This window comes from Oryzias latipes, chromosome 5 (assembly GCF_053564925.1).
Source record: "Oryzias latipes strain Hd-rR chromosome 5, Olatipes_Hd-rR_3.1".
NCBI lineage: Eukaryota > Metazoa > Chordata > Actinopteri > Beloniformes > Adrianichthyidae > Oryzias > Oryzias latipes.
The window spans coordinates 86,997-108,115 of NC_136241.1; the positions used below are offsets into that span (position 1 = coordinate 86,997).

The following is a 21,119-nucleotide window of genomic DNA, read 5'->3' on the forward strand; positions in this document are numbered from 1 at the left end:
AGACAAGCCCTTTCTGAGAGGATTTCTGGAGGATAAATGGCTGAAGAGGAACAAGAAGAATTGTTTGTGCAAGCTGGATGGATCCTTTATCTGCTTGGACCTCACGCGTGCGTGAGGGGGGGTAAGCTCCTACTCCTTAAAACTATATGTGAGGCCACAAGTCAAAAAAAAAAAAAAAAAAAAAAAAAAAAAAAAAAAAAAAAAAAAAAAAAAGTTACGGAAAATTTCGGAGGAGCAGAGAGTCAACAGCCACATGACAGGATCACAAAGGCAATCTCCGCCCACCTGCTCCATATAAGCTGGTCCTCTGCCTCTCACGAACCCACTCACCTTCAAACCTGCCATGCAGAGACACAAGAAAGCAGAAGGCATTCAAGCCAGGACCAAGCTCTTATATACCACGGACAAACAAACAAATTTCGCTCAGTTCTGCACCTGATGAAGGACCAAAACGTCCGAAATATTGCGCATATGCTCTGAGTGACAAAGGATGACAAGAGGAACCTGTAAGGAAAAAGGAAAAATGTCCTGCAGAAGAAACCTACTTACCTGAATAAGCAAAGGAAAATGAAGAGGAACCACAATTGAACATTCAAGTTTTCCAAGGATATAGGAGCCTAATTTTTGACCATGTAAGTCCACTTTTCCTAATTTTTGAGTGTGGGGCGGATGACTCTGGTCTTCTGGACGAAAGGATGGTCAATGCCTTCGAAATTCACCGCCTTTGGTGGTGAATTTCTAATCTTTAACCCCTGACTAGCTCGCGCCCCTTTGTCGGTCTGGTGCCGGAGTTTGAAGCCCCACTTCCTACCATGCTGCAGAAGAAAACACGTTCTCTCAGACATGATGTGCTGGACTATACATGCCTCCCAAGTCACCTTATCCTAAGCCTAACCTCAGTGAAGAGACAAGCCCTTTCTGAGAGGATTTCTGGAGGATAAATGGCTGAAGAGGAACAAGAAGAATTGTTTGTGCAAGCTGGATGGATCCTTTATCTGCTTGGACCTCACGCGTGCGTGAGGGGGGGTAAGCTCCTACTCCTTAAAACTATATGTGAGGCCACAAGTCAAAAAAAAAAAAAAAAAAAAAAAAAAAAAAAAAAAAAAAGTTACGGAAAATTTCGGAGGAGCAGAGAGTCAACAGCCACATGACAGGATCACAAAGGCAATCTCCGCCCACCTGCTCCATATAAGCTGGTCCTCTGCCTCTCACGAACCCACTCACCTTCAAACCTGCCATGCAGAGACACAAGAAAGCAGAAGGCATTCAAGCCAGGACCAAGCTCTTATATACCACGGACAAACAAACAAATTTCGCTCAGTTCTGCACCTGATGAAGGACCAAAACGTCCGAAATATTGCGCATATGCTCTGAGTGACAAAGGATGACAAGAGGAACCTGTAAGGAAAAAGGAAAAATGTCCTGCAGAAGAAACCTACTTACCTGAATAAGCAAAGGAAAATGAAGAGGAACCACAATTGAACATTCAAGTTTTCCAAGGATATAGGAGCCTAATTTTTGACCATGTAAGTCCACTTTTCCTAATTTTTGAGTGTGGGGCGGATGACTCTGGTCTTCTGGACGAAAGGATGGTCAATGCCTTCGAAATTCACCGCCTTTGGTGGTGAATTTCTAATCTTTAACCCCTGACTAGCTCGCGCCCCTTTGTCGGTCTGGTGCCGGAGTTTGAAGCCCCACTTCCTACCATGCTGCAGAAGAAAACACGTTCTCTCAGACATGATGTGCTGGACTATACATGCCTCCCAAGTCACCTTATCCTAAGCCTAACCTCAGTGAAGAGACAAGCCCTTTCTGAGAGGATTTCTGGAGGATAAATGGCTGAAGAGGAACAAGAAGAATTGTTTGTGCAAGCTGGATGGATCCTTTATCTGCTTGGACCTCACGCGTGCGTGAGGGGGGGTAAGCTCCTACTCCTTAAAACTATATGTGAGGCCACAAGTCAAAAAAAAAAAAAAAAAAAAAAAAAAAAAAAAAAAAAAAAAAAAAAAAAAAAAAAAAAGTTACGGAAAATTTCGGAGGAGCAGAGAGTCAACAGCCACATGACAGGATCACAAAGGCAATCTCCGCCCACCTGCTCCATATAAGCTGGTCCTCTGCCTCTCACGAACCCACTCACCTTCAAACCTGCCATGCAGAGACACAAGAAAGCAGAAGGCATTCAAGCCAGGACCAAGCTCTTATATACCACGGACAAACAAACAAATTTCGCTCAGTTCTGCACCTGATGAAGGACCAAAACGTCCGAAATATTGCGCATATGCTCTGAGTGACAAAGGATGACAAGAGGAACCTGTAAGGAAAAAGGAAAAATGTCCTGCAGAAGAAACCTACTTACCTGAATAAGCAAAGGAAAATGAAGAGGAACCACAATTGAACATTCAAGTTTTCCAAGGATATAGGAGCCTAATTTTTGACCATGTAAGTCCACTTTTCCTAATTTTTGAGTGTGGGGCGGATGACTCTGGTCTTCTGGACGAAAGGATGGTCAATGCCTTCGAAATTCACCGCCTTTGGTGGTGAATTTCTAATCTTTAACCCCTGACTAGCTCGCGCCCCTTTGTCGGTCTGGTGCCGGAGTTTGAAGCCCCACTTCCTACCATGCTGCAGAAGAAAACACGTTCTCTCAGACATGATGTGCTGGACTATACATGCCTCCCAAGTCACCTTATCCTAAGCCTAACCTCAGTGAAGAGACAAGCCCTTTCTGAGAGGATTTCTGGAGGATAAATGGCTGAAGAGGAACAAGAAGAATTGTTTGTGCAAGCTGGATGGATCCTTTATCTGCTTGGACCTCACGCGTGCGTGAGGGGGGGTAAGCTCCTACTCCTTAAAACTATATGTGAGGCCACAAGTCAAAAAAAAAAAAAAAAAAAAAAAAAAAAAAAAAAAAAGTTACGGAAAATTTCGGAGGAGCAGAGAGTCAACAGCCACATGACAGGATCACAAAGGCAATCTCCGCCCACCTGCTCCATATAAGCTGGTCCTCTGCCTCTCACGAACCCACTCACCTTCAAACCTGCCATGCAGAGACACAAGAAAGCAGAAGGCATTCAAGCCAGGACCAAGCTCTTATATACCACGGACAAACAAACAAATTTCGCTCAGTTCTGCACCTGATGAAGGACCAAAACGTCCGAAATATTGCGCATATGCTCTGAGTGACAAAGGATGACAAGAGGAACCTGTAAGGAAAAAGGAAAAATGTCCTGCAGAAGAAACCTACTTACCTGAATAAGCAAAGGAAAATGAAGAGGAACCACAATTGAACATTCAAGTTTTCCAAGGATATAGGAGCCTAATTTTTGACCATGTAAGTCCACTTTTCCTAATTTTTGAGTGTGGGGCGGATGACTCTGGTCTTCTGGACGAAAGGATGGTCAATGCCTTCGAAATTCACCGCCTTTGGTGGTGAATTTCTAATCTTTAACCCCTGACTAGCTCGCGCCCCTTTGTCGGTCTGGTGCCGGAGTTTGAAGCCCCACTTCCTACCATGCTGCAGAAGAAAACACGTTCTCTCAGACATGATGTGCTGGACTATACATGCCTCCCAAGTCACCTTATCCTAAGCCTAACCTCAGTGAAGAGACAAGCCCTTTCTGAGAGGATTTCTGGAGGATAAATGGCTGAAGAGGAACAAGAAGAATTGTTTGTGCAAGCTGGATGGATCCTTTATCTGCTTGGACCTCACGCGTGCGTGAGGGGGGGTAAGCTCCTACTCCTTAAAACTATATGTGAGGCCACAAGTCAAAAAAAAAAAAAAAAAAAAAAAAAAAAAAAAAAAAAAAAAAAAAAAAAAAGTTACGGAAAATTTCGGAGGAGCAGAGAGTCAACAGCCACATGACAGGATCACAAAGGCAATCTCCGCCCACCTGCTCCATATAAGCTGGTCCTCTGCCTCTCACGAACCCACTCACCTTCAAACCTGCCATGCAGAGACACAAGAAAGCAGAAGGCATTCAAGCCAGGACCAAGCTCTTATATACCACGGACAAACAAACAAATTTCGCTCAGTTCTGCACCTGATGAAGGACCAAAACGTCCGAAATATTGCGCATATGCTCTGAGTGACAAAGGATGACAAGAGGAACCTGTAAGGAAAAAGGAAAAATGTCCTGCAGAAGAAACCTACTTACCTGAATAAGCAAAGGAAAATGAAGAGGAACCACAATTGAACATTCAAGTTTTCCAAGGATATAGGAGCCTAATTTTTGACCATGTAAGTCCACTTTTCCTAATTTTTGAGTGTGGGGCGGATGACTCTGGTCTTCTGGACGAAAGGATGGTCAATGCCTTCGAAATTCACCGCCTTTGGTGGTGAATTTCTAATCTTTAACCCCTGACTAGCTCGCGCCCCTTTGTCGGTCTGGTGCCGGAGTTTGAAGCCCCACTTCCTACCATGCTGCAGAAGAAAACACGTTCTCTCAGACATGATGTGCTGGACTATACATGCCTCCCAAGTCACCTTATCCTAAGCCTAACCTCAGTGAAGAGACAAGCCCTTTCTGAGAGGATTTCTGGAGGATAAATGGCTGAAGAGGAACAAGAAGAATTGTTTGTGCAAGCTGGATGGATCCTTTATCTGCTTGGACCTCACGCGTGCGTGAGGGGGGGTAAGCTCCTACTCCTTAAAACTATATGTGAGGCCACAAGTCAAAAAAAAAAAAAAAAAAAAAAAAAAAAAAAAAAAAAAAAAAAAAAAAAAAAAAAAAGTTACGGAAAATTTCGGAGGAGCAGAGAGTCAACAGCCACATGACAGGATCACAAAGGCAATCTCCGCCCACCTGCTCCATATAAGCTGGTCCTCTGCCTCTCACGAACCCACTCACCTTCAAACCTGCCATGCAGAGACACAAGAAAGCAGAAGGCATTCAAGCCAGGACCAAGCTCTTATATACCACGGACAAACAAACAAATTTCGCTCAGTTCTGCACCTGATGAAGGACCAAAACGTCCGAAATATTGCGCATATGCTCTGAGTGACAAAGGATGACAAGAGGAACCTGTAAGGAAAAAGGAAAAATGTCCTGCAGAAGAAACCTACTTACCTGAATAAGCAAAGGAAAATGAAGAGGAACCACAATTGAACATTCAAGTTTTCCAAGGATATAGGAGCCTAATTTTTGACCATGTAAGTCCACTTTTCCTAATTTTTGAGTGTGGGGCGGATGACTCTGGTCTTCTGGACGAAAGGATGGTCAATGCCTTCGAAATTCACCGCCTTTGGTGGTGAATTTCTAATCTTTAACCCCTGACTAGCTCGCGCCCCTTTGTCGGTCTGGTGCCGGAGTTTGAAGCCCCACTTCCTACCATGCTGCAGAAGAAAACACGTTCTCTCAGACATGATGTGCTGGACTATACATGCCTCCCAAGTCACCTTATCCTAAGCCTAACCTCAGTGAAGAGACAAGCCCTTTCTGAGAGGATTTCTGGAGGATAAATGGCTGAAGAGGAACAAGAAGAATTGTTTGTGCAAGCTGGATGGATCCTTTATCTGCTTGGACCTCACGCGTGCGTGAGGGGGGGTAAGCTCCTACTCCTTAAAACTATATGTGAGGCCACAAGTCAAAAAAAAAAAAAAAAAAAAAAAAAAAAAAAAAAAAAAAAAAAAAAAAAAAGTTACGGAAAATTTCGGAGGAGCAGAGAGTCAACAGCCACATGACAGGATCACAAAGGCAATCTCCGCCCACCTGCTCCATATAAGCTGGTCCTCTGCCTCTCACGAACCCACTCACCTTCAAACCTGCCATGCAGAGACACAAGAAAGCAGAAGGCATTCAAGCCAGGACCAAGCTCTTATATACCACGGACAAACAAACAAATTTCGCTCAGTTCTGCACCTGATGAAGGACCAAAACGTCCGAAATATTGCGCATATGCTCTGAGTGACAAAGGATGACAAGAGGAACCTGTAAGGAAAAAGGAAAAATGTCCTGCAGAAGAAACCTACTTACCTGAATAAGCAAAGGAAAATGAAGAGGAACCACAATTGAACATTCAAGTTTTCCAAGGATATAGGAGCCTAATTTTTGACCATGTAAGTCCACTTTTCCTAATTTTTGAGTGTGGGGCGGATGACTCTGGTCTTCTGGACGAAAGGATGGTCAATGCCTTCGAAATTCACCGCCTTTGGTGGTGAATTTCTAATCTTTAACCCCTGACTAGCTCGCGCCCCTTTGTCGGTCTGGTGCCGGAGTTTGAAGCCCCACTTCCTACCATGCTGCAGAAGAAAACACGTTCTCTCAGACATGATGTGCTGGACTATACATGCCTCCCAAGTCACCTTATCCTAAGCCTAACCTCAGTGAAGAGACAAGCCCTTTCTGAGAGGATTTCTGGAGGATAAATGGCTGAAGAGGAACAAGAAGAATTGTTTGTGCAAGCTGGATGGATCCTTTATCTGCTTGGACCTCACGCGTGCGTGAGGGGGGGTAAGCTCCTACTCCTTAAAACTATATGTGAGGCCACAAGTCAAAAAAAAAAAAAAAAAAAAAAAAAAAAAAAAAAAAAAAAAAAAAAAAGTTACGGAAAATTTCGGAGGAGCAGAGAGTCAACAGCCACATGACAGGATCACAAAGGCAATCTCCGCCCACCTGCTCCATATAAGCTGGTCCTCTGCCTCTCACGAACCCACTCACCTTCAAACCTGCCATGCAGAGACACAAGAAAGCAGAAGGCATTCAAGCCAGGACCAAGCTCTTATATACCACGGACAAACAAACAAATTTCGCTCAGTTCTGCACCTGATGAAGGACCAAAACGTCCGAAATATTGCGCATATGCTCTGAGTGACAAAGGATGACAAGAGGAACCTGTAAGGAAAAAGGAAAAATGTCCTGCAGAAGAAACCTACTTACCTGAATAAGCAAAGGAAAATGAAGAGGAACCACAATTGAACATTCAAGTTTTCCAAGGATATAGGAGCCTAATTTTTGACCATGTAAGTCCACTTTTCCTAATTTTTGAGTGTGGGGCGGATGACTCTGGTCTTCTGGACGAAAGGATGGTCAATGCCTTCGAAATTCACCGCCTTTGGTGGTGAATTTCTAATCTTTAACCCCTGACTAGCTCGCGCCCCTTTGTCGGTCTGGTGCCGGAGTTTGAAGCCCCACTTCCTACCATGCTGCAGAAGAAAACACGTTCTCTCAGACATGATGTGCTGGACTATACATGCCTCCCAAGTCACCTTATCCTAAGCCTAACCTCAGTGAAGAGACAAGCCCTTTCTGAGAGGATTTCTGGAGGATAAATGGCTGAAGAGGAACAAGAAGAATTGTTTGTGCAAGCTGGATGGATCCTTTATCTGCTTGGACCTCACGCGTGCGTGAGGGGGGGTAAGCTCCTACTCCTTAAAACTATATGTGAGGCCACAAGTCAAAAAAAAAAAAAAAAAAAAAAAAAAAAAAAAAAAAAAAGTTACGGAAAATTTCGGAGGAGCAGAGAGTCAACAGCCACATGACAGGATCACAAAGGCAATCTCCGCCCACCTGCTCCATATAAGCTGGTCCTCTGCCTCTCACGAACCCACTCACCTTCAAACCTGCCATGCAGAGACACAAGAAAGCAGAAGGCATTCAAGCCAGGACCAAGCTCTTATATACCACGGACAAACAAACAAATTTCGCTCAGTTCTGCACCTGATGAAGGACCAAAACGTCCGAAATATTGCGCATATGCTCTGAGTGACAAAGGATGACAAGAGGAACCTGTAAGGAAAAAGGAAAAATGTCCTGCAGAAGAAACCTACTTACCTGAATAAGCAAAGGAAAATGAAGAGGAACCACAATTGAACATTCAAGTTTTCCAAGGATATAGGAGCCTAATTTTTGACCATGTAAGTCCACTTTTCCTAATTTTTGAGTGTGGGGCGGATGACTCTGGTCTTCTGGACGAAAGGATGGTCAATGCCTTCGAAATTCACCGCCTTTGGTGGTGAATTTCTAATCTTTAACCCCTGACTAGCTCGCGCCCCTTTGTCGGTCTGGTGCCGGAGTTTGAAGCCCCACTTCCTACCATGCTGCAGAAGAAAACACGTTCTCTCAGACATGATGTGCTGGACTATACATGCCTCCCAAGTCACCTTATCCTAAGCCTAACCTCAGTGAAGAGACAAGCCCTTTCTGAGAGGATTTCTGGAGGATAAATGGCTGAAGAGGAACAAGAAGAATTGTTTGTGCAAGCTGGATGGATCCTTTATCTGCTTGGACCTCACGCGTGCGTGAGGGGGGGTAAGCTCCTACTCCTTAAAACTATATGTGAGGCCACAAGTCAAAAAAAAAAAAAAAAAAAAAAAAAAAAAAAAAAAAAAAAAAAGTTACGGAAAATTTCGGAGGAGCAGAGAGTCAACAGCCACATGACAGGATCACAAAGGCAATCTCCGCCCACCTGCTCCATATAAGCTGGTCCTCTGCCTCTCACGAACCCACTCACCTTCAAACCTGCCATGCAGAGACACAAGAAAGCAGAAGGCATTCAAGCCAGGACCAAGCTCTTATATACCACGGACAAACAAACAAATTTCGCTCAGTTCTGCACCTGATGAAGGACCAAAACGTCCGAAATATTGCGCATATGCTCTGAGTGACAAAGGATGACAAGAGGAACCTGTAAGGAAAAAGGAAAAATGTCCTGCAGAAGAAACCTACTTACCTGAATAAGCAAAGGAAAATGAAGAGGAACCACAATTGAACATTCAAGTTTTCCAAGGATATAGGAGCCTAATTTTTGACCATGTAAGTCCACTTTTCCTAATTTTTGAGTGTGGGGCGGATGACTCTGGTCTTCTGGACGAAAGGATGGTCAATGCCTTCGAAATTCACCGCCTTTGGTGGTGAATTTCTAATCTTTAACCCCTGACTAGCTCGCGCCCCTTTGTCGGTCTGGTGCCGGAGTTTGAAGCCCCACTTCCTACCATGCTGCAGAAGAAAACACGTTCTCTCAGACATGATGTGCTGGACTATACATGCCTCCCAAGTCACCTTATCCTAAGCCTAACCTCAGTGAAGAGACAAGCCCTTTCTGAGAGGATTTCTGGAGGATAAATGGCTGAAGAGGAACAAGAAGAATTGTTTGTGCAAGCTGGATGGATCCTTTATCTGCTTGGACCTCACGCGTGCGTGAGGGGGGGTAAGCTCCTACTCCTTAAAACTATATGTGAGGCCACAAGTCAAAAAAAAAAAAAAAAAAAAAAAAAAAAAAAAAAAAAAAAAAAAGTTACGGAAAATTTCGGAGGAGCAGAGAGTCAACAGCCACATGACAGGATCACAAAGGCAATCTCCGCCCACCTGCTCCATATAAGCTGGTCCTCTGCCTCTCACGAACCCACTCACCTTCAAACCTGCCATGCAGAGACACAAGAAAGCAGAAGGCATTCAAGCCAGGACCAAGCTCTTATATACCACGGACAAACAAATTTCGCTCAGTTCTGCACCTGATGAAGGACCAAAACGTCCGAAATATTGCGCATATGCTCTGAGTGACAAAGGATGACAAGAGGAACCTGTAAGGAAAAAGGAAAAATGTCCTGCAGAAGAAACCTACTTACCTGAATAAGCAAAGGAAAATGAAGAGGAACCACAATTGAACATTCAAGTTTTCCAAGGATATAGGAGCCTAATTTTTGACCATGTAAGTCCACTTTTCCTAATTTTTGAGTGTGGGGCGGATGACTCTGGTCTTCTGGACGAAAGGATGGTCAATGCCTTCGAAATTCACCGCCTTTGGTGGTGAATTTCTAATCTTTAACCCCTGACTAGCTCGCGCCCCTTTGTCGGTCTGGTGCCGGAGTTTGAAGCCCCACTTCCTACCATGCTGCAGAAGAAAACACGTTCTCTCAGACATGATGTGCTGGACTATACATGCCTCCCAAGTCACCTTATCCTAAGCCTAACCTCAGTGAAGAGACAAGCCCTTTCTGAGAGGATTTCTGGAGGATAAATGGCTGAAGAGGAACAAGAAGAATTGTTTGTGCAAGCTGGATGGATCCTTTATCTGCTTGGACCTCACGCGTGCGTGAGGGGGGGTAAGCTCCTACTCCTTAAAACTATATGTGAGGCCACAAGTCAAAAAAAAAAAAAAAAAAAAAAAAAAAAAAAAAAAAAAAAAAAAAAAAAAAAAGTTACGGAAAATTTCGGAGGAGCAGAGAGTCAACAGCCACATGACAGGATCACAAAGGCAATCTCCGCCCACCTGCTCCATATAAGCTGGTCCTCTGCCTCTCACGAACCCACTCACCTTCAAACCTGCCATGCAGAGACACAAGAAAGCAGAAGGCATTCAAGCCAGGACCAAGCTCTTATATACCACGGACAAACAAACAAATTTCGCTCAGTTCTGCACCTGATGAAGGACCAAAACGTCCGAAATATTGCGCATATGCTCTGAGTGACAAAGGATGACAAGAGGAACCTGTAAGGAAAAAGGAAAAATGTCCTGCAGAAGAAACCTACTTACCTGAATAAGCAAAGGAAAATGAAGAGGAACCACAATTGAACATTCAAGTTTTCCAAGGATATAGGAGCCTAATTTTTGACCATGTAAGTCCACTTTTCCTAATTTTTGAGTGTGGGGCGGATGACTCTGGTCTTCTGGACGAAAGGATGGTCAATGCCTTCGAAATTCACCGCCTTTGGTGGTGAATTTCTAATCTTTAACCCCTGACTAGCTCGCGCCCCTTTGTCGGTCTGGTGCCGGAGTTTGAAGCCCCACTTCCTACCATGCTGCAGAAGAAAACACGTTCTCTCAGACATGATGTGCTGGACTATACATGCCTCCCAAGTCACCTTATCCTAAGCCTAACCTCAGTGAAGAGACAAGCCCTTTCTGAGAGGATTTCTGGAGGATAAATGGCTGAAGAGGAACAAGAAGAATTGTTTGTGCAAGCTGGATGGATCCTTTATCTGCTTGGACCTCACGCGTGCGTGAGGGGGGGTAAGCTCCTACTCCTTAAAACTATATGTGAGGCCACAAGTCAAAAAAAAAAAAAAAAAAAAAAAAAAAAAAAAAAAAAAAAAAAAAAAAAGTTACGGAAAATTTCGGAGGAGCAGAGAGTCAACAGCCACATGACAGGATCACAAAGGCAATCTCCGCCCACCTGCTCCATATAAGCTGGTCCTCTGCCTCTCACGAACCCACTCACCTTCAAACCTGCCATGCAGAGACACAAGAAAGCAGAAGGCATTCAAGCCAGGACCAAGCTCTTATATACCACGGACAAACAAACAAATTTCGCTCAGTTCTGCACCTGATGAAGGACCAAAACGTCCGAAATATTGCGCATATGCTCTGAGTGACAAAGGATGACAAGAGGAACCTGTAAGGAAAAAGGAAAAATGTCCTGCAGAAGAAACCTACTTACCTGAATAAGCAAAGGAAAATGAAGAGGAACCACAATTGAACATTCAAGTTTTCCAAGGATATAGGAGCCTAATTTTTGACCATGTAAGTCCACTTTTCCTAATTTTTGAGTGTGGGGCGGATGACTCTGGTCTTCTGGACGAAAGGATGGTCAATGCCTTCGAAATTCACCGCCTTTGGTGGTGAATTTCTAATCTTTAACCCCTGACTAGCTCGCGCCCCTTTGTCGGTCTGGTGCCGGAGTTTGAAGCCCCACTTCCTACCATGCTGCAGAAGAAAACACGTTCTCTCAGACATGATGTGCTGGACTATACATGCCTCCCAAGTCACCTTATCCTAAGCCTAACCTCAGTGAAGAGACAAGCCCTTTCTGAGAGGATTTCTGGAGGATAAATGGCTGAAGAGGAACAAGAAGAATTGTTTGTGCAAGCTGGATGGATCCTTTATCTGCTTGGACCTCACGCGTGCGTGAGGGGGGGTAAGCTCCTACTCCTTAAAACTATATGTGAGGCCACAAGTCAAAAAAAAAAAAAAAAAAAAAAAAAAAAAAAAAAAAAAAAAAAAAAAGTTACGGAAAATTTCGGAGGAGCAGAGAGTCAACAGCCACATGACAGGATCACAAAGGCAATCTCCGCCCACCTGCTCCATATAAGCTGGTCCTCTGCCTCTCACGAACCCACTCACCTTCAAACCTGCCATGCAGAGACACAAGAAAGCAGAAGGCATTCAAGCCAGGACCAAGCTCTTATATACCACGGACAAACAAACAAATTTCGCTCAGTTCTGCACCTGATGAAGGACCAAAACGTCCGAAATATTGCGCATATGCTCTGAGTGACAAAGGATGACAAGAGGAACCTGTAAGGAAAAAGGAAAAATGTCCTGCAGAAGAAACCTACTTACCTGAATAAGCAAAGGAAAATGAAGAGGAACCACAATTGAACATTCAAGTTTTCCAAGGATATAGGAGCCTAATTTTTGACCATGTAAGTCCACTTTTCCTAATTTTTGAGTGTGGGGCGGATGACTCTGGTCTTCTGGACGAAAGGATGGTCAATGCCTTCGAAATTCACCGCCTTTGGTGGTGAATTTCTAATCTTTAACCCCTGACTAGCTCGCGCCCCTTTGTCGGTCTGGTGCCGGAGTTTGAAGCCCCACTTCCTACCATGCTGCAGAAGAAAACACGTTCTCTCAGACATGATGTGCTGGACTATACATGCCTCCCAAGTCACCTTATCCTAAGCCTAACCTCAGTGAAGAGACAAGCCCTTTCTGAGAGGATTTCTGGAGGATAAATGGCTGAAGAGGAACAAGAAGAATTGTTTGTGCAAGCTGGATGGATCCTTTATCTGCTTGGACCTCACGCGTGCGTGAGGGGGGGTAAGCTCCTACTCCTTAAAACTATATGTGAGGCCACAAGTCAAAAAAAAAAAAAAAAAAAAAAAAAAAAAAAAAAAAAAAAAAAAAAAAAAAGTTACGGAAAATTTCGGAGGAGCAGAGAGTCAACAGCCACATGACAGGATCACAAAGGCAATCTCCGCCCACCTGCTCCATATAAGCTGGTCCTCTGCCTCTCACGAACCCACTCACCTTCAAACCTGCCATGCAGAGACACAAGAAAGCAGAAGGCATTCAAGCCAGGACCAAGCTCTTATATACCACGGACAAACAAACAAATTTCGCTCAGTTCTGCACCTGATGAAGGACCAAAACGTCCGAAATATTGCGCATATGCTCTGAGTGACAAAGGATGACAAGAGGAACCTGTAAGGAAAAAGGAAAAATGTCCTGCAGAAGAAACCTACTTACCTGAATAAGCAAAGGAAAATGAAGAGGAACCACAATTGAACATTCAAGTTTTCCAAGGATATAGGAGCCTAATTTTTGACCATGTAAGTCCACTTTTCCTAATTTTTGAGTGTGGGGCGGATGACTCTGGTCTTCTGGACGAAAGGATGGTCAATGCCTTCGAAATTCACCGCCTTTGGTGGTGAATTTCTAATCTTTAACCCCTGACTAGCTCGCGCCCCTTTGTCGGTCTGGTGCCGGAGTTTGAAGCCCCACTTCCTACCATGCTGCAGAAGAAAACACGTTCTCTCAGACATGATGTGCTGGACTATACATGCCTCCCAAGTCACCTTATCCTAAGCCTAACCTCAGTGAAGAGACAAGCCCTTTCTGAGAGGATTTCTGGAGGATAAATGGCTGAAGAGGAACAAGAAGAATTGTTTGTGCAAGCTGGATGGATCCTTTATCTGCTTGGACCTCACGCGTGCGTGAGGGGGGGTAAGCTCCTACTCCTTAAAACTATATGTGAGGCCACAAGTCAAAAAAAAAAAAAAAAAAAAAAAAAAAAAAAAAAAAAAAAAAAAAAAAAAAAGTTACGGAAAATTTCGGAGGAGCAGAGAGTCAACAGCCACATGACAGGATCACAAAGGCAATCTCCGCCCACCTGCTCCATATAAGCTGGTCCTCTGCCTCTCACGAACCCACTCACCTTCAAACCTGCCATGCAGAGACACAAGAAAGCAGAAGGCATTCAAGCCAGGACCAAGCTCTTATATACCACGGACAAACAAACAAATTTCGCTCAGTTCTGCACCTGATGAAGGACCAAAACGTCCGAAATATTGCGCATATGCTCTGAGTGACAAAGGATGACAAGAGGAACCTGTAAGGAAAAAGGAAAAATGTCCTGCAGAAGAAACCTACTTACCTGAATAAGCAAAGGAAAATGAAGAGGAACCACAATTGAACATTCAAGTTTTCCAAGGATATAGGAGCCTAATTTTTGACCATGTAAGTCCACTTTTCCTAATTTTTGAGTGTGGGGCGGATGACTCTGGTCTTCTGGACGAAAGGATGGTCAATGCCTTCGAAATTCACCGCCTTTGGTGGTGAATTTCTAATCTTTAACCCCTGACTAGCTCGCGCCCCTTTGTCGGTCTGGTGCCGGAGTTTGAAGCCCCACTTCCTACCATGCTGCAGAAGAAAACACGTTCTCTCAGACATGATGTGCTGGACTATACATGCCTCCCAAGTCACCTTATCCTAAGCCTAACCTCAGTGAAGAGACAAGCCCTTTCTGAGAGGATTTCTGGAGGATAAATGGCTGAAGAGGAACAAGAAGAATTGTTTGTGCAAGCTGGATGGATCCTTTATCTGCTTGGACCTCACGCGTGCGTGAGGGGGGGTAAGCTCCTACTCCTTAAAACTATATGTGAGGCCACAAGTCAAAAAAAAAAAAAAAAAAAAAAAAAAAAAAAAAAAAAAAAAAGTTACGGAAAATTTCGGAGGAGCAGAGAGTCAACAGCCACATGACAGGATCACAAAGGCAATCTCCGCCCACCTGCTCCATATAAGCTGGTCCTCTGCCTCTCACGAACCCACTCACCTTCAAACCTGCCATGCAGAGACACAAGAAAGCAGAAGGCATTCAAGCCAGGACCAAGCTCTTATATACCACGGACAAACAAACAAATTTCGCTCAGTTCTGCACCTGATGAAGGACCAAAACGTCCGAAATATTGCGCATATGCTCTGAGTGACAAAGGATGACAAGAGGAACCTGTAAGGAAAAAGGAAAAATGTCCTGCAGAAGAAACCTACTTACCTGAATAAGCAAAGGAAAATGAAGAGGAACCACAATTGAACATTCAAGTTTTCCAAGGATATAGGAGCCTAATTTTTGACCATGTAAGTCCACTTTTCCTAATTTTTGAGTGTGGGGCGGATGACTCTGGTCTTCTGGACGAAAGGATGGTCAATGCCTTCGAAATTCACCGCCTTTGGTGGTGAATTTCTAATCTTTAACCCCTGACTAGCTCGCGCCCCTTTGTCGGTCTGGTGCCGGAGTTTGAAGCCCCACTTCCTACCATGCTGCAGAAGAAAACACGTTCTCTCAGACATGATGTGCTGGACTATACATGCCTCCCAAGTCACCTTATCCTAAGCCTAACCTCAGTGAAGAGACAAGCCCTTTCTGAGAGGATTTCTGGAGGATAAATGGCTGAAGAGGAACAAGAAGAATTGTTTGTGCAAGCTGGATGGATCCTTTATCTGCTTGGACCTCACGCGTGCGTGAGGGGGGGTAAGCTCCTACTCCTTAAAACTATATGTGAGGCCACAAGTCAAAAAAAAAAAAAAAAAAAAAAAAAAAAAAAAAAAAAAAAAAAGTTACGGAAAATTTCGGAGGAGCAGAGAGTCAACAGCCACATGACAGGATCACAAAGGCAATCTCCGCCCACCTGCTCCATATAAGCTGGTCCTCTGCCTCTCACGAACCCACTCACCTTCAAACCTGCCATGCAGAGACACAAGAAAGCAGAAGGCATTCAAGCCAGGACCAAGCTCTTATATACCACGGACAAACAAACAAATTTCGCTCAGTTCTGCACCTGATGAAGGACCAAAACGTCCGAAATATTGCGCATATGCTCTGAGTGACAAAGGATGACAAGAGGAACCTGTAAGGAAAAAGGAAAAATGTCCTGCAGAAGAAACCTACTTACCTGAATAAGCAAAGGAAAATGAAGAGGAACCACAATTGAACATTCAAGTTTTCCAAGGATATAGGAGCCTAATTTTTGACCATGTAAGTCCACTTTTCCTAATTTTTGAGTGTGGGGCGGATGACTCTGGTCTTCTGGACGAAAGGATGGTCAATGCCTTCGAAATTCACCGCCTTTGGTGGTGAATTTCTAATCTTTAACCCCTGACTAGCTCGCGCCCCTTTGTCGGTCTGGTGCCGGAGTTTGAAGCCCCACTTCCTACCATGCTGCAGAAGAAAACACGTTCTCTCAGACATGATGTGCTGGACTATACATGCCTCCCAAGTCACCTTATCCTAAGCCTAACCTCAGTGAAGAGACAAGCCCTTTCTGAGAGGATTTCTGGAGGATAAATGGCTGAAGAGGAACAAGAAGAATTGTTTGTGCAAGCTGGATGGATCCTTTATCTGCTTGGACCTCACGCGTGCGTGAGGGGGGGTAAGCTCCTACTCCTTAAAACTATATGTGAGGCCACAAGTCAAAAAAAAAAAAAAAAAAAAAAAAAAAAAAAAAAAAAAGTTACGGAAAATTTCGGAGGAGCAGAGAGTCAACAGCCACATGACAGGATCACAAAGGCAATCTCCGCCCACCTGCTCCATATAAGCTGGTCCTCTGCCTCTCACGAACCCACTCACCTTCAAACCTGCCATGCAGAGACACAAGAAAGCAGAAGGCATTCAAGCCAGGACCAAGCTCTTATATACCACGGACAAACAAACAAATTTCGCTCAGTTCTGCACCTGATGAAGGACCAAAACGTCCGAAATATTGCGCATATGCTCTGAGTGACAAAGGATGACAAGAGGAACCTGTAAGGAAAAAGGAAAAATGTCCTGCAGAAGAAACCTACTTACCTGAATAAGCAAAGGAAAATGAAGAGGAACCACAATTGAACATTCAAGTTTTCCAAGGATATAGGAGCCTAATTTTTGACCATGTAAGTCCACTTTTCCTAATTTTTGAGTGTGGGGCGGATGACTCTGGTCTTCTGGACGAAAGGATGGTCAATGCCTTCGAAATTCACCGCCTTTGGTGGTGAATTTCTAATCTTTAACCCCTGACTAGCTCGCGCCCCTTTGTCGGTCTGGTGCCGGAGTTTGAAGCCCCACTTCCTACCATGCTGCAGAAGAAAACACGTTCTCTCAGACATGATGTGCTGGACTATACATGCCTCCCAAGTCACCTTATCCTAAGCCTAACCTCAGTGAAGAGACAAGCCCTTTCTGAGAGGATTTCTGGAGGATAAATGGCTGAAGAGGAACAAGAAGAATTGTTTGTGCAAGCTGGATGGATCCTTTATCTGCTTGGACCTCACGCGTGCGTGAGGGGGGGTAAGCTCCTACTCCTTAAAACTATATGTGAGGCCACAAGTCAAAAAAAAAAAAAAAAAAAAAAAAAAAAAAAAAAAAAAAAAAAAAAAAAAAAGTTACGGAAAATTTCGGAGGAGCAGAGAGTCAACAGCCACATGACAGGATCACAAAGGCAATCTCCGCCCACCTGCTCCATATAAGCTGGTCCTCTGCCTCTCACGAACCCACTCACCTTCAAACCTGCCATGCAGAGACACAAGAAAGCAGAAGGCATTCAAGCCAGGACCAAGCTCTTATATACCACGGACAAACAAACAAATTTCGCTCAGTTCTGCACCTGATGAAGGACCAAAACGTCCGAAATATTGCGCATATGCTCTGAGTGACAAAGGATGACAAGAGGAACCTGTAAGGAAAAAGGAAAAATGTCCTGCAGAAGAAACCTACTTACCTGAATAAGCAAAGGAAAATGAAGAGGAACCACAATTGAACATTCAAGTTTTCCAAGGATATAGGAGCCTAATTTTTGACCATGTAAGTCCACTTTTCCTAATTTTTGAGTGTGGGGCGGATGACTCTGGTCTTCTGGACGAAAGGATGGTCAATGCCTTCGAAATTCACCGCCTTTGGTGGTGAATTTCTAATCTTTAACCCCTGACTAGCTCGCGCCCCTTTGTCGGTCTGGTGCCGGAGTTTGAAGCCCCACTTCCTACCATGCTGCAGAAGAAAACACGTTCTCTCAGACATGATGTGCTGGACTATACATGCCTCCCAAGTCACCTTATCCTAAGCCTAACCTCAGTGAAGAGACAAGCCCTTTCTGAGAGGATTTCTGGAGGATAAATGGCTGAAGAGGAACAAGAAGAATTGTTTGTGCAAGCTGGATGGATCCTTTATCTGCTTGGACCTCACGCGTGCGTGAGGGGGGGTAAGCTCCTACTCCTTAAAACTATATGTGAGGCCACAAGTCAAAAAAAAAAAAAAAAAAAAAAAAAAAAAAAAAAAAAAAAAAAAAGTTACGGAAAATTTCGGAGGAGCAGAGAGTCAACAGCCACATGACAGGATCACAAAGGCAATCTCCGCCCACCTGCTCCATATAAGCTGGTCCTCTGCCTCTCACGAACCCACTCACCTTCAAACCTGCCATGCAGAGACACAAGAAAGCAGAAGGCATTCAAGCCAGGACCAAGCTCTTATATACCACGGACAAACAAACAAATTTCGCTCAGTTCTGCACCTGATGAAGGACCAAAACGTCCGAAATATTGCGCATATGCTCTGAGTGACAAAGGATGACAAGAGGAACCTGTAAGGAAAAAGGAAAAATGTCCTGCAGAAGAAACCTACTTACCTGAATAAGCAAAGGAAAATGAAGAGGAACCACAATTGAACATTCAAGTTTTCCAAGGATATAGGAGCCTAATTTTTGACCATGTAAGTCCACTTTTCCTAATTTTTGAGTGTGGGGCGGATGACTCTGGTCTTCTGGACGAAAGGATGGTCAATGCCTTCGAAATTCACCGCCTTTGGTGGTGAATTTCTAATCTTTAACCCCTGACTAGCTCGCGCCCCTTTGTCGGTCTGGTGCCGGAGTTTGAAGCCCCACTTCCTACCATGCTGCAGAAGAAAACACGTTCTCTCAGACATGATGTGCTGGACTATACATGCCTCCCAAGTCACCTTATCCTAAGCCTAACCTCAGTGAAGAGACAAGCCCTTTCTGAGAGGATTTCTGGAGGATAAATGGCTGAAGAGGAACAAGAAGAATTGTTTGTGCAAGCTGGATGGATCCTTTATCTGCTTGGACCTCACGCGTGCGTGAGGGGGGGTAAGCTCCTACTCCTTAAAACTATATGTGAGGCCACAAGTCAAAAAAAAAAAAAAAAAAAAAAAAAAAAAAAAAAAAAAAAAAAAAAAAAAAAAAAAAAAAGTTACGGAAAATTTCGGAGGAGCAGAGAGTCAACAGCCACATGACAGGATCACAAAGGCAATCTCCGCCCACCTGCTCCATATAAGCTGGTCCTCTGCCTCTCACGAACCCACTCACCTTCAAACCTGCCATGCAGAGACACAAGAAAGCAGAAGGCATTCAAGCCAGGACCAAGCTCTTATATACCACGGACAAACAAACAAATTTCGCTCAGTTCTGCACCTGATGAAGGACCAAAACGTCCGAAATATTGCGCATATGCTCTGAGTGACAAAGGATGACAAGAGGAACCTGTAAGGAAAAAGGAAAAATGTCCTGCAGAAGAAACCTACTTACCTGAATAAGCAAAGGAAAATGAAGAGGAACCACAATTGAACATTCAAGTTTTCCAAGGATATAGGAGCCTAATTTTTGACCATGTAAGTCCACTTTTCCTAATTTTTGAGTGTGGGGCGGATGACTCTGGTCTTCTGGACGAAAGGATGGTCAATGCCTTCGAAATTCACCGCCTTTGGTGGTGAATTTCTAATCTTTAACCCCTGACTAGCTCGCGCCCCTTTGTCGGTCTGGTGCCGGAGTTTGAAGCCCCACTTCCTACCATGCTGCAGAAGAAAACACGTTCTCTCAGACATGATGTGCTGGACTATACATGCCTCCCAAGTCACCTTATCCTAAGCCTAACCTCAGTGAAGAGACAAGCCCTTTCTGAGAGGATTTCTGGAGGATAAATGGCTGAAGAGGAACAAGAAGAATTGTTTGTGCAAGCTGGATGGATCCTTTATCTGCTTGGACCTCACGCGTGCGTGAGGGGGGGTAAGCTCCTACTCCTTAAAACTATATGTGAGGCCACAAGTCAAAAAAAAAAAAAAAAAAAAAAAAAAAAAAAAAAAAAAAAAAAAAAAAAAAAAAAAAAAAAAGTTACGGAAAATTTCGGAGGAGCAGAGAGTCAACAGCCACATGACAGGATCACAAAGGCAATCTCCGCCCACCTGCTCCATATAAGCTGGTCCTCTGCCTCTCACGAACCCACTCACCTTCAAACCTGCCATGCAGAGACACAAGAAAGCAGAAGGCATTCAAGCCAGGACCAAGCTCTTATATACCACGGACAAACAAACAAATTTCGCTCAGTTCTGCACCTGATGAAGGACCAAAACGTCCGAAATATTGCGCATATGCTCTGAGTGACAAAGGATGACAAGAGGAACCTGTAAGGAAAAAGGAAAAATGTCCTGCAGAAGAAACCTACTTACCTGAATAAGCAAAGGAAAATGAAGAGGAACCACAATTGAACATTCAAGTTTTCCAAGGATATAGGAGCCTAATTTTTGACCATGTAAGTCCACTTTTCCTAATTTTTGAGTGTGGGGCGGATGACTCTGGTCTTCTGGACGAAAGGATGGTCAATGCCTTCGAAATTCACCGCCTTTGGTGGTGAATTTCTAATCTTTAACCCCTGACTAGCTCGCGCCCCTTTGTCGGTCTGGTGCCGGAGTTTGAAGCCCCACTTCCTACCATGCTGCAGAAGAAAACACGTTCTCTCAGACATGATGTGCTGGACTATACATGCCTCCCAAGTCACCTTATCCTAAGCCTAACCTCAGTGAAGAGACAAGCCCTTTCTGAGAGGATTTCTGGAGGATAAATGGCTGAAGAGGAACAAGAAGAATTGTTTGTGCAAGCTGGATGGATCCTTTATCTGCTTGGACCTCACGCGTGCGTGAGGGGGGGTAAGCTCCTACTCCTTAAAACTATATGTGAGGCCACAAGTCAAAAAAAAAAAAAAAAAAAAAAAAAAAAAAAAAAAAAAAAAAAAAAAAGTTACGGAAAATTTCGGAGGAGCAGAGAGTCAACAGCCACATGACAGGATCACAAAGGCAATCTCCGCCCACCTGCTCCATATAAGCTGGTCCTCTGCCTCTCACGAACCCACTCACCTTCAAACCTGCCATGCAG

At 44.2% G+C, this 21,119-nt stretch overlaps 1 long non-coding RNA gene across 1 annotated transcript; it reads left to right on the forward strand.

Annotated features, from left to right (window-relative positions):
- Window positions 1-2,040: 2,040 nt before the first annotated feature.
- Window positions 2,041-20,083, forward strand: LOC144992070 (uncharacterized). Its single transcript, XR_013655858.1, has 3 exons — window positions 2,041-4,730; window positions 19,102-19,163; window positions 20,017-20,083. It is a non-coding gene; the product is annotated as an uncharacterized LOC144992070 (long non-coding RNA).
- The last annotated feature ends 1,036 nt before the right edge of the window (window positions 20,084-21,119 follow it).